Here is a 14,378-nt window from a genome sequence, read left to right on the forward strand (position 1 = left end):
GGAGACCATTATTGTACTTCAAAGAAAATGGGAGTATGTAGATGGTGGGCCTAGACCGAGACCATGCAGTGTACCAACAACAACTACTCCCACCATTACCGCAGCACATGTAGAAGGGTCCACACCTACACCAACTGTGTCCACATCTACAATAGATCCTGCCATGGCATCAGAATAGGTAGAAGGGGATAAGAAACACAAATATTGATCTCATTTGATTAATCAAAATGTGTAAGATGTCATACTTGGATAGCTCAACACAAGGAATACATTTAAAGAAGCATGGGATATGTTCACAGCTCTCTATGAGTCTAAGAACACATCCAAGATTCTCACACTGAGAAGGAGCATAAATTTCATCATAGTCCTCACCATATTGCTGTGCAAATCCTTTTGCAACTAGTCTGGCTTTATATCTTTGAATACTACCATATGGATTGTACTTCAGTTTGTATACCCATTTGTTTGCTATGGCCTTCTTTCCTGGTGGTAGGTCACATAATTTCCAAGTATTATTCTTATACAAAGCATCCATTTCTTCATTCATAGCAGTTTGCCATTTTGGCTTGTCTACTGTGTCTTCGACCCGTCTTCGAAGTACACTGGCTCTTCTATAGCCATGATGGTAGTCATAAGAGCATAGTTGGTGGTTTCCACCTGAATTGCTTTGCCTTTCTGAGCATATGTCAATTTGGCTAGTGGTCTGCTTTCCCTAGTAGACCGTCTGAGCAACTCTGGCTCTACTTGGGGTGTTACTGGCAATTCTTGCTCTTCTACATCAACCTGTTCTATAGATGACTGTGAAGTCGATGCTTCCATCTCCTATGTATTTGAGGTTTTTCATTCAAATTCCGCATCAAAGATTACATCTCTGGAGATAATGACCTTGTGGTTGATGGGATCATACAACTTGTATGCTTTGCTTTCTTCACTGTAGCCAACCATGATGCATTTGTGTGACTTCGCATCGATTTTCCTGCGATGATCGTCATGTATGTGGGCATATGCTATGTAACCAAATATGCGGAGATGCCCAATCTGTGGCTTATGTTCAGTGAATGCTTTATAAGGAGTCATACCTTGTATCAGTTTGGTAGGAAGCCGATTAAGCAAATAGTTTGCAGTGGCTATTGCTTTTGCCTTATACTGATTCGAAAGATGCTTCTCACTAAGGATTGCTCTAGCACTGTCTGCTAAAGTCCCATTCTTCCTTTTAGCTCTTGCATTTTGCTGAGGAGTATCTACACATGTGAATTATCTTTGAATGCCATAGTTTTTGCAAAAGTTCATGAATGCTGAGGACATGTATTCACCTCCTCTATCTGATCTCATGACTTTGATCTTTTTGCCTCTCTGGTTTTCTACCATGGCTTTGAATTCTTGAAATTTGGAAAACACTTTAGATTTCTCTTTCAGAAAGTAGACCCAACAATATCTGCTGTAGTCGTCGATGAAAGTCAAGTAGTAAAGTGAACCATTGATGTTGTGGGTTTGGGCATAATCCCATACATTTGTATGTATCAAATCAAGAATATCTTGTGCATGAGAGGTACTTTTGCCAAAGTTGGTTCGCTTTTGTTTGTTGAAGCAGCATGCTTCGTAAACTTTTCTAAGAAACTGTAGCTTTGGAATCCCAATTGCCATATTCTGATTCCTGAGATCTAACAAGTACTTGAAATTGACATGACCATATATATCTCTTGTGCCATTTTGCAGATAGTGGCATGTGTTGCGGTTGAGCTGACATGGCATGTTTTTCTGGTATTGTAGCTAGCATTCTATATAAGCGTCCTTCCTTGACACCTTTTGCTACTAGCTAACATCATTCTAATAGTGCATTCATCTCCATCGAAGATGACTCTATAGTTGTGTTTCGTCATTTGACCTATTGACAAAGATTCTTGCTAAGCTTTGGAACATAGAGCACATCTTTCACCAATCCTTTCATACTAGTGAAATTGTTCATAGGGATAACACATGTCCCTTGAACTGGATTCGATGTATTATTCGATGTATTATCTGCTGTGTAGATTTTTTGACCTTCTAATGGTTTCATATTTTAAACCATTCCTGATGATTTGTCATGTGAGATGATGCACTACTGTCGATATACCAAGGATCTTGTTCTGCTTGGTTGACTTGATAGCTGAAGTCCTCTTTGGGATTATAGTCAGTGTCTAGGTACACTGTCTAGGTACACTGTATCAGTTTGTTGCATTTTCTTATTTGCAAGAAACATATTCCCATGCTCATTTGCAAAATAACTGTGACTAGAATGTCCAGCATGATGATTTCCTCTACCTCGAAAATTCCCTCGATTACTACTGGATTGACCGCCTTGGTCATATTGCTTTTTGCGGCAATCTCTTTCATAGTGTCCAAACTTGTGATAGTAACTTTGCATTGGATGTTTAACACGTTGGTGGATGCATTCCCTCATCCTTGGAATCTTCCTCAGTTGGAATGATTTCCTCTTTATTGATTCCGATGTTATTGAGGATGATGCTGATGCTGATGCTAATTTTGTTGATGATGACCTTGTTGCTGCTGGTGATTACCACTTCGCTGATATGATCTACCTCTGCCTTTGCCTCTACCTCTGCTTCTGTCTGAAGCTGTGAATGCCTAATCATTAGAATGACCTTTTCGAACTTGAATAGCTTGAGTCCTAAGTTCTTCACCAAGTAGGACTGGAGCTCTTCTAGTGTTGGAATTTGTCGTTGAATGGCAATCCTCTAGACTAGATTCTCATATCCCTCTTCTAGTCCATTTAGGATTACTTGAACCATTTCTACAGGGTTCATAGTCTCTCCTGCTGCTGCAAGTTGATTGTTGTAGTCTTTTATCCAAAGTACATAAGCATGACCGGTTTCATTGTTGTTGCGAAAACTCTAGTTGATATGGTTTCTCAATGTGAGAATCCTGAATGTGTTCTTGGACTCATAGAGAGCTGTGAACATATCCCATGCTTCTTTTGATGTCTTGACTATGTTAAGCTGTCCTAGCATGACATCTTGCACCTTTTGCTTGATCAGATGATAGGCGTACTTGTCTTTCTTATCCCATTCTTCCTAAGCTCAGGCAATGGCAAGATCTGCTACTGGTGCAGAAACTGTTTGTGTAGTTGTAGATCCCATTGTGGATCCCACTGTTGGTGTTGTGACAACAGGTGGAGTAGAGCTACCACTGGCTAGATCGTCCAATGGTCCAAGTGTAGACCCATCAACATACTCCTATTTGTCCTGAAGTACAAGAATGGTCTCCATTCGGTATTTCCATGTACCATAATTGGAGTTGTCTAACTTAGTAGATGCCTCCACATTGAGGTTGCTAGTCATAGACATGGTGCAAGAAATGTACTCAAAAGTGTCATGAAAATTTTTGTATGAATCAACTACAAATACACTGACTATGCCAAGTGGAATCTGGTGAAGAACTGCAATATATAAAATCTGATCTATGTTACAAGGCTTGTGGCAAATGATGCCGGGAATAGCGAAGAGGCTTTACAAGGCTGAAATGATGTGCACAATGCCTTGAGATAGCCAAATAGGCTTTACAGTGGTGGCATGTGTGTGTGAATTCAAATGCTATCTGCCCACTGAACAATTGGCAATGCCTCTGAACTCTTTGAAGTTTACTCATGAACTGATGGGCGTAAGGCTAATGGAGGCCGTAGCATCTAGTGGAGATGGCAAGGGGCTGGAGACGCCTTGCATAGAGGTGTAGACACGAAGAACTTCCACCTGCAAAGAATTAAAGAATGATTGTCGCTGCTGGTCACCATTCCTCGAATTTCGTCGAAGTTCTCTATCGCGTATTCTCCTTCTCTGCTCCACCTCTTTCTAATTCCTTTTAGGGAAAGTTTCTCCATGCTTTGTACTCTCTTGTGTTCAATTTTGAGTAGCAATGGCTATATATTTGAGGAGAACAGAGCGAAAAACCAGTTGACTTTGATGACATTCTAGCCAGCAACACCGCGTGACATTACATCTGACCTCTGCACTAGAAATTTTCCCATATGTGAGCCTTCATTTGAGCTAGAAAGCCCTATTTTCTTTGCTCTGAAGAAGGAGAACTAAGCCCTCCAAGATCAGGCCTCTGTTTTGGATAGTTTTGACAATGTTGTGAGTTTGGTGCTACATTAGATGCTACTTTAGCATTTTTGATGTTTTAAAGTGTTGAATAGCATCAGTACAATTGTGGTTGCAACTTTCCTTTAGGTTGCTATACCTGAATTTGCCTGTAATACTTTCATTTAGCCACCTCTATGAAGCATGCAAGTTGAAGCATCATTTCCATTATGATTTGTAGTATAGAATTTGGTTACAAGTCTTTGCTACACTAAATGCTTGTACTTTAAAGCTTTTCAACTCTTTCTAGCCTTGTAAGAGAGTAGACACTGCCCATTTTGGGTTAGACCCTCTCATGGCTACCTTCTTGAATATGGATAAGTTCAATGGTAAAGGCTTTCACACATGGCAGATGAAAGTTAAGTTTGCATTGATGAGGGAAAACGTCTAGGGGCTTGTCAAACCTGCTTCAACTTCTTCTTCAACAGCCTCTAATGCTGCAGAATCCTCAACTCCTACATGCCTGGCACGAGATCCTGCTAGAGAGGAGAAAGCCTATGGCATTATTGCTATTGGCTTAGGAGATGACTATATTCATTGCATTTATGATTTGGAGTCTCCTTCTGAAGCTTGGCAGAAGCTTGATATTATTTTTGGTGCTAGCTCTCACATCTCAAAATTGTCACTTAAGATTGCTTTCTTTGAATTAAAGATGGCTAGTGGCATCCCTTGGCTGCCCATGTTAATCACATGTGGAGTCTCATGACTCAACTTGCTTGTATCAGCTCTCCAATCACTACAGATGATGCAATGGCAATATTGCTCAAAAGTATACCTGAAGATTATGATCATGTTGTTACCACATTGAAAAATATTCCTAATCCTACTCTTGAAGGTCTTATTACTGCTCTTCAAGAAGAAGAAAGGCACATGGAACTCCAGAGAGGCAATGACATAGCCTATTAGAGTGACACTAGAAGAAGAATAGCCAAGGTCAAGTGGGCCTTTTACACCAGACCAAGAAAGGAAGGAGGCTTGGGTGTTATAAATATACAACTGGCAGCTTATAAATTAGCTGCCACTTAGATAATAAAGTCCATCACTACTCTTGAAAGTGATTGGGATAACCTCCTCCTTAGAAACTTCAAGTATGCTAGGCCTCACAAAGCTCCTAGATGGAAGGACTATCCCCTTCTCTCAGCCATAGGGAATCCTAAACCCTGCACTACCAAAGGGAGCCAGCTTTGCAAAACTCTATGGCATGCTTTTGAACTGATAAAAAGCCATATTATCCTCTCTGGAAAAGGGAGATTTATGGCTTTAGATTCAATTTGGGTTCCTACCTTCTTCATCAAACAACAGCTAAATGACAATGACTTCCTAAGGGCATGGCACTTGGTAAAGAAAGGGTTATCCTATTGGGGAGATCTATGGGACAAGACCAACTTTAGGTGGAAGACATGGTTGGAGATAAGAAGAGAATTCAAACTCAACAATGCAGATCAAGAGTTTATTATGAGAAGAATGCAACCGTGGGAGGGAGACATCATTTAGAAAGGGGGCAGAATCCTCAACTTCCCTAGAGAGTTTGGTTGGGTAGGCAGCTCAACCCTCCTACCTATTCCCACTCCATCTGAAGGAATAGAAGAGATTGTGACTAAACTAAACAGTAGATGGAACTATTATGATAATAATGAGAGGAAATGGGGTATCAGATTTGAGTTAATCTGGGACAGAAGAATTCAAGAGAAAATGTCCACGTTGTTATGGTTAATCCTACACAAGGCTATCTGGACTAACTGTAGAAGCCTCAAAATTGGTAAGGGAGATGGTACATGTAAACATTGTGTGGGTATCAAGGAGGACATCTTCCATTTGTTTATAGCTTGCCCAAGAGCAAGAAAAGTCTGGAAATTTATGCTATTAAGAATAGGTGAACCAATAAACTAGAGGTCTATTCTTTTGGGAGATGCACTCAAACTTCCATATGCTACATGGGTACACATCAAGGCACATGCACTATGGTTTATTTGAATTTCTAGAAATGCTTTTCAATTCAATGAAGAGGTCATGTATGCTGATCAGATCTTTTTTAATTGGTATGAAAGCTATTCTCCTACTAACTGACCACTATTTTTTGTGGTCCAGGCCAAGTTCTTATTGAACCAAGAATTTCATATTTATAATGTGATCAGGTATCACAACTATAGATAGAGCTTGAAAAACACATCCAGGATGCAGGGAGATGCTCCAATTCGGGGGTTGACATGCAAGCACAACTCCTTCCATCTTTGTTCCATGTCAAAACAGAACCCACTGTCTAAAGATCTTCCTCTGGCACTCAAATTTTCTATAACATTGTTCCTCTACTCCTAGGTCCACTACATCAAGCTTTGCTACTAGGTCTGCTAATGTAGCCTTGGTGGTTTCCAACACAACAGCAGCAAATTTTGTCAAAACAACTGTATGTTTTTTGGACATAAGATCAACCACAGCATATCTTCCTTTTTTTGGATGGATAAGGAGGCATCTTGGTTTCAGGATATAAGTTACAATCATCCTTCAACAAGCAAAGCAACACTTGACAAAGTTGTACTGATCAGAACTGTGAATTTGAGCTTAGGCTCCTCTCCTCTTTGGCTACCAAATCTTCTGTTTCTCACTCTTAATCAATGTTTTTCTTGTATGCAAGATAGAAAGTCCTCTCTAGAGGAGAATATTACATCAACTTTTGACATCATTGTACAAATCATATGATTATAATATAATCAACTTTTTCTTTGCCCAAAAAAAAAAATGCATCTATAAAGCCAAAATGAAGAAGGATTCCCTCTAGAAAGCCCCAAAATCTACTCATCATTAGGGGAGAAATGGTGTCTCAAAAAGGCCTCATAAGGAATGGATTAAGAAATGGATTAGTCCTAATGAAAAGTCCATGGTAGGGCCCAAAAAGTCCTAACCCCCCTCACCTAGGTGGGTTAAGCCCACAAGTGTCCCCACCTCTTGCACCTGTCTTACACCTAGGTGGGAGCCAAAATAATTTAAATTTTAAAATTCAAATTTTGAATTGCCTCCCTTCTTCTCTCTCATCCCTCGCTCCCTCCCTCCCTCCTCCTCCCTCATCCCCTTCCCTACTCCTCCTCCTCCTCCTTGCCCCCTCCCTCTTGCTCCTCCCTCCTCCTCCCCCTCCCTCCGACTCCACACTTGCTAGTCCTCCAACCTTCCCTCATCCTCCATGCCTACTAGTCCTACCCCCTCCATCCCTCCTCTTCATCTGCTAGTCCTCCCTCCTCTATTCCTCATCCTCCTCCCTCATGTGTGCTGCTCCATTATATTGACCCTTGGGTTGAAGGATCCTTGTATCCTTTAGATCTTGCCACCCAAAAGAGCCCTCCCTTTCATACAATGCATGAGCTTGTTTGGTTTGTTGGCAATGGACATGTTGGGTTGCTTGGCTATTGCAATCCATTGAACAATGCTAAGGCACTGGCTATGCAAGCAAGTGAGGTGCACAAAGCCCAAGGAGAGTAGATAACACATTTGGGAAATAGCACCATTGTTGTAATGCATAACTCTATGCAGGAGTTTCAAATGCTGAAGGAGGATCTTCATGATAAATCCAATGCATTGGATGTGGAGTAACATGCATTGGACTTGGAGCGACAAGAACTACAAGAATCACTCTGTAAGCTATCTAAAATCAAAAAAGACTTGGAAAGATCTATATACATCTATGTTCAACAGGCCATAGAGAAGGAATGAGAGAAGGCAGAAGAACGAGTGCAAAAGATGAAAGAAACACCTTTGGGATTGAACGATAGGAAAAGATACTTTCATAAAATGGATGCATTGGCACCCACTGGTGGTGCTAGAAAGAGAAGAATCTAGGCTACAAGGTTGGTTATCCAATGTTCCAATGAAATTTCACTCTTTCGTGCTACATTGTTTGTGCTAAGTAATGCTTGTGTTTTTCTTTAGGAACTTCATTGAAGATGAGATGGGAAAAATGGACGAGGATAATATTGACTATTCGTATGCTCTAGCTAGTTTATTGAAGTCAAACGGTGTCATCAAGATACTAAAGGCCCAAGACACAAACTCCTGGATGTGCAAGTTACTCAAGAGGTGATGAAGGACTTCAAGGACATTGTACATGCAAAGGAGATGCTTGCAGCTTGTGATGCTGCTGGTGTAAGTCGTGAAGCTTACACATATGCTTTTAAAATTTTCAAGTCTGCTATTGTGGAAAAGTATAAGAAGTCTACCATGCCACTATCCACACCTTGTTCCATGAGGTGTGCATGGAGAAACAAACCAGTGTGCAAGAGAAATGCTAGGAGGGTACCATTGCATAAGGGTCACAATGACTTGGAAGAGTCAAAAGAACTCTGGTTTGCAATCCTTCGAGATGAATTCTTTCAACAGTGTCTACTTGGATGTTGAGAGCTACAACAAAATATGGTTTTTTCTATGGCTTGAGAGAAGGTGGTAACATGAAATCCATTACAGCATTGCACTTTACTTAGTTTCATTTTCTATATCATGTTTATCCTAGACGGGAAACAAATTGAAACTCATGCCATGAAAAATATAAGCTACACCAAAGAGGGGAACAAGAATAGCCCATAGGAATGCCTTTAGGTAATAACAAAACCAAAAATTTTCTAACATCGAGTTGATGATAAAGATTAATTTGTCAATATCAACAAATAATGGAAAAGTCTTATTTGATTTTTTGTACCAAAAAACTTTGCCAATTTTGGACTTTATTTGGTTAAAACCCTTTTTGAAATGGTAGGAAAAGACAAATTTTCAAATGGAAGAAATATTTTCAAGCAAGATATTAGGATCAGCTTTTAATGGAATGTTTTCATTGTTGGGATATCTCAAGGTGTATGCCTCAGGCACACCTTATGTTTCTATGTGTGAGTGCTAGAGGCACAGTTAGGTGCCCACAAGCACAGTTAGGTGGTGGAGAGCCACATAGGATGATTGAGAGAATCTAGGAGCAGATTGAGGAGATGATTGTGGAGCTCTGAAGTCATCAGTGATGTCAGTGAGCATGTATGAGGTGCCTACTTAAGGACCTCACTCTTCTTCCTTCTACAAGCAAGTAATGCAAGTATTCTGAGTTTGTGTCCACTCTTTTCTTTCCTTTCAGCCTTCCAACATGGTATCAGAGCCCTTTGATTCCCCTTGAGCCCATTTCTGCCACATCATCATCTTCTTCTTCATCTTCTTCTTCTCCATTTTCCTCTTTCTTCCCAAAATCTTTGAGAGCTTGGTTCTCCACCTACAAATGACCATTGCCCAAACCCTTTGAGCTGGAAACTCCTCTAGTATGGGCGAACTTCCACCTGCAAGCAATTGAAGAAAAAACGTCTGTGGTGGCTGCCATTCTCCAAAGAGCGAATTTCTTCTGTTGCTCAATACTCCCTGCCTGCTCCGCCATTGCCTGAGCCCTCTTAGGAGTAGATGGGCGACCTCAAGACGAAGATTTTGAGCCATTTTTCAGGTCATTTGGTTCAGTAACGAGGGAGAAATCGTCAAAACTCAGGTTCAGCCTGTAGCAACTCTCCCGGGCAAAAGTACGTACCATTTCGTCCAACCTCTGAGCTGGACCCTCTCTGGTATATGAGCTTTCTTTTGCTTCAGAAAGCCCTCTTTTTCTTGCTTTGAAGAGTGAGCTACAAGCCCTCCAAGTTCAGCTTTTCAGTTTTGACAGTTTTGGACAAGTTTTTGAAGATGATGCTACATAAAATGCTACTCTAGCATTTCTGGTTTTTTGAAGCTTTCAATAACTTCAGTACAAGTGTGGCTTCAGTTTTGTTTTGAATTACTAGACCTGGTTTTGATTGGAAAGTATTCATTTTAGCCTCTTCTATGAAGCATGTAAGAAGAAGCATCATTGATTGAAATTTGGTCACAAGACTTTGCTACATTAAATGCTTATATTTTGAAGCATTTCAGTTGTTATTCTAAGCCCTGTAAGAGAGAAGACACTGCCCAATACCTGGGTTAGACCCTCTCATGGCTTGCTTATGCAAAATATGTGAAAAGCCAAAACATAAAGCAATGTCTTGTTATGCTACAAAGGATGAAAATGCCAATCTGACTTCCTTGTTGAAGATTGCCAAAACAATGGTTGCCAAAAAGGAAGCAACTTCAAAGACAGAAAATGCAAATCTACTTACAGTTAATGAGCCTCCACAAGATGAGGCATCCTTTGAAGATTATGCATTTTAAACACATCTCTATGTATGCTCCAGATCTCTCTTTTTATGTCAAGGTACTCATCCTGGATAGTCCTCCAAAATGAATGAAAATAAACTATTGTGTTTTGTGTGTTTTGTAAACACCTCTGGTCACCTTATGATGTAGGCCATGTGTATGTTTTGCTCCATGGTACCTCCTGCGGACATTGTGTGCATGTACATGCAGGGGAGATAACCATTGGAAGGTCTTTTTGTATCCCTTTTGTTTACCTTACACCCATGGGAACCCTTGCTAGCATGAGAACCTAGCCATAGATTTATCCTTGACCACCATGAGATGGCATGAGAAACTATGAGACTAGATGTATCCTTGACATAGCCTGAGGCATTCCCTTGAGGGGGGGTTTGTTGGGATATCTCAAGGTGTATGCCTCAGGCACACCTTATGTTTCTATGTGTGAGTGCTAGAGGCACAGTTAGGTGCCCACAAGCACAGTTAGGTGGTGGAGAGCCACATAGGATGATTGAGAGAATCTAGGAGCAGATTGAGGAGATGATTGTGGAGCTCTGAAGTCATCAGTGATGTCAGTGAGCATGTATGAGGTGCCTACTTAAGGGCCTCACTCTTCTTCATTCTACAAGCAAGTAATGCAAGTATTCTGAGTTTGTGTCCACTCTTTTCTTTCCTTTCAGCCTTCCAACATTCATAATATAAGGTTATATCGTATGTAAAGATGTGTGCTATATTACTGGGAATACTAATGGAAAAATCCATGGAAGATTGACATGTCTGAAAGAAAGGTATGAACAATAAGGAATGAAGGATAGTCTACTCTTAACCCAAGGGGGATGCAACAAAAACTTATATATAGATCAACTGTGATAATAGCCAATGATAGTGTACAGAAAGCATGATCATTTGATTGGAGAACCCAGTCTTTGAGGTGGTCAAGAATCTCAAGATGGGGTATGGGATCAATAGCATGCAGCATCTATGACACTGAAGACCAAAGAGGCCTATAATGCAATCCCAAGGCATAGTGTCTAACAGTTGTAGGGAAAGAGATAATGATACCAGCCACATCAAGCACATCATCCACATGACAAATTCCTTTGGACCAAATAAAATAAGAGTGATGAGGTTTCTGGCGTGAACACCTTCGACCAATGAAGGTTCTCACAAGAGTATCCTTGCCATTCAATTTTGAATGGGAGATTAGGGCATCCTTTAACTATGATGTCAATGTGACCCAAGAGAAAGTCCTAGTGTATCTCTACGGGAATCATTTTATGATTGTCTACATGCATGGGGTCTAGATGATCCTTTCTTCTTATTATATAACGGTAACTTATTATGATTGTAACTGGTCGTCCCTCTCTTTGCGAATGTTTTTCGTAATAATATGACAAATGGATTTCACCCATAAGAATGTGTGCACACACGTGTTATGTGCACACACACACATCTCTCTCTCTCTCTCTCTCTCTCTCTCTCTCTCTCTCCCCACACACACACACACACACACACACACACACATATACATATACATATATGTATGTATGTATGTATGTATGTAGTATGTATGAATGTATGTCGCACAGGTGCCACCCTCTTACTGCTTTGGGCCGCCGTTCAGTAGATTTCATGCCGCTTATCCTATTGTTCGTCGATGCTCACAGCATATTTTGTGTTGTGCTTCGCAAGAGAGAGGCACCTTGCTTGGTGCTTTTTTGGCTGCACTGGCCTGCATGTAGCTCTGTGGATCAAGCCTTGCACCAGTTCTTGTGGGCATTGGGCCTTAGAGCAAGGAGTCATCTTGGCTTTGGCCACTAGCCCACTACCATTTCTTGGTGCTTCTACTGGCCCTTGTGTGCCAGCTCAGGCGAGGTTAACAAAGTCTTGAGCCCCAAAATTGGAGATGGACTAGGGGTTGCTTTTGCTTAGCTCCTTGGTAGGATAAAAAGAAGGATCAAACGAGGAATGTTGAGTCCCAATTGAGACTGGGCCCAAAGGGGCTGTTGAGACGAGGACTGTGAAAGTAATTGAGCACGAAGTAACCTTGGCGAACCAGGGAAGGGAACCTTGTTTTTCATGCTAGCATTAGTGTGGAGTGTTAACAGGTCCAATGCCTTGCATGGAGGCTACCAATGTTGGTGGGGGAGAACTGTTTATATATATATATACACACTATATATGTATACCACAAAGTGGCAGGGGCAGACATCCAGATGTCACAGATGGGCTGTGGCGCACTTTGTATTCCTTCACATGAACACAGTGCCAACATCATCATCTTGCACATGTTCTTTTCATTTTAGGACTTTGGCTTAAATATTTAAATCATGGTTCACTATTATTCAACCAGACCTAGAATTAGATATGCTAGTTGAACCTCTACGTCAAGTCTCCTTGCCATATTTTCCATTTTCTTCAATGAACATGGTAGTTATGTAAGCGGATTGGACTCTTACAGGCATGTACAAACCCTGATGCTCCACATATCAACATGCTATATGCAGGAGCTTCCTTAGAGTCAATAAGAACTACTAAATAATTAGTATATTATTGCCTTCCCAAAATGAGGTTTCATGTAAAATCATGTTTTAATGTTCATAAAGATCCAGACAAGTGCAAAAAGATGTACAAGCGGCAACGATGGTATACAAACCTTATAGAAGTGAAAGGAATTTCATTTTTGGACTTCACAGAGTGTGTCTATGTACTACTGATAGCATAAGGTTAGAGCCTAAATTGAAAAAGTGATGTATTTTCTAAGACATGCAATGCTTGGAGAATTTTTTTTTGCGAGCTATTTGTTGTGAGCTTTTCCAGGAAATCTATACACTTTTTAGGTGTGGAAAAAAATCTCCCAACTCCAAAGAGACCAAGAATCCTATTAAAGGAAGAAAAAATTTCATGAACTTTTCAAGCTTCTTGGAGAGTGTCCAAACTCTTTTCACACATTTGCACCTAGTTCTTTAGCCATATCTATGGATTACATGAAGACATTAAATTTATCTATATAGATCCTAGATACCTATGTGTCTATATATCGATTTCTCCATATACACCATTGTCGAGATATCAAGGATCACATATGAGATTAAAAGTATGTATTTATAGCCTAACTCACTTGAAAAACATCCCACCTTGAAAAACATATGACATTAAGGGTATATATTTATAGCCTAACTCCCTTGAAAAACATCCCACATTGTGATACACACATAATTTGGCATTTTTGACACCTGAAATGCGCTCAGAAGGCCCAAAAACCCAAAAAACGACTGTAAACATAGGTAGCTTTAAAAAAAATTTCAAAACCTGTCTGAGAAAACAGTGCACTTGTAGGCCAGTTAGAGTTCGCGCTGGTGCAAGGCCCGAACGCAGACTCTAGCCAAACCCTGCAAGTGCACTTCTTTCCTCAAGTAGTTTTTGAAAATCATCCAAAGGTACCTATGTTTACAGTCGTTTCTAAGGGTTTCGGGCCTACTGGTGCATTTCAAGTATCAAAAGTACCAAATTATGCATATAAAAAAAGCTTTCATTTTTTTCAAAGAAATCCCAAAGGTTTTATCTAATGATTACTATATTTATTACATTATGTAATAATTTCCCATTGAAACATTGAGGACTTCATTACAGGCATCAAGGTCACTGAATACATCATTGCATTAAGAGAGCTCATCCATAACCTTCATTACCATATACGTTGATGATCTGATCATGCTCGTATTGGATTAAGGATGTGCCTTTACTTAATTTAATCTAATGAGAATTTCATTGCTAGTCCATATCTTAGTCTTGTTTCTAAAAGCATTACACACTATTTAGGAGTGTTAGTAATGGTCATGGTACATTGAGATTCATGTTATAAAAAAATTACATCAACATTTATCTAAATTTTATTAAATATACCAATAAAATGTCTTTGGGATTTGTATGTGTAGGAGGGGGATGTCAAAAAAACTCACAAATATCGTTGACTTACCTAAAAAGATCGCGACAAAAAGCTCACTGAAAAATCACGCCCGTAGCGCTTCAAATACTTTATTTGCTGCCTTTGAATTTCTATGAAGACCACTAAAA

Source organism: Dipteris shenzhenensis, chromosome 11 (genome assembly GCF_047967505.1).
Source record: "Dipteris shenzhenensis isolate YYH24624 ecotype China chromosome 11, Dip_SZ_1.0, whole genome shotgun sequence".
NCBI lineage: Eukaryota > Viridiplantae > Streptophyta > Polypodiopsida > Gleicheniales > Dipteridaceae > Dipteris > Dipteris shenzhenensis.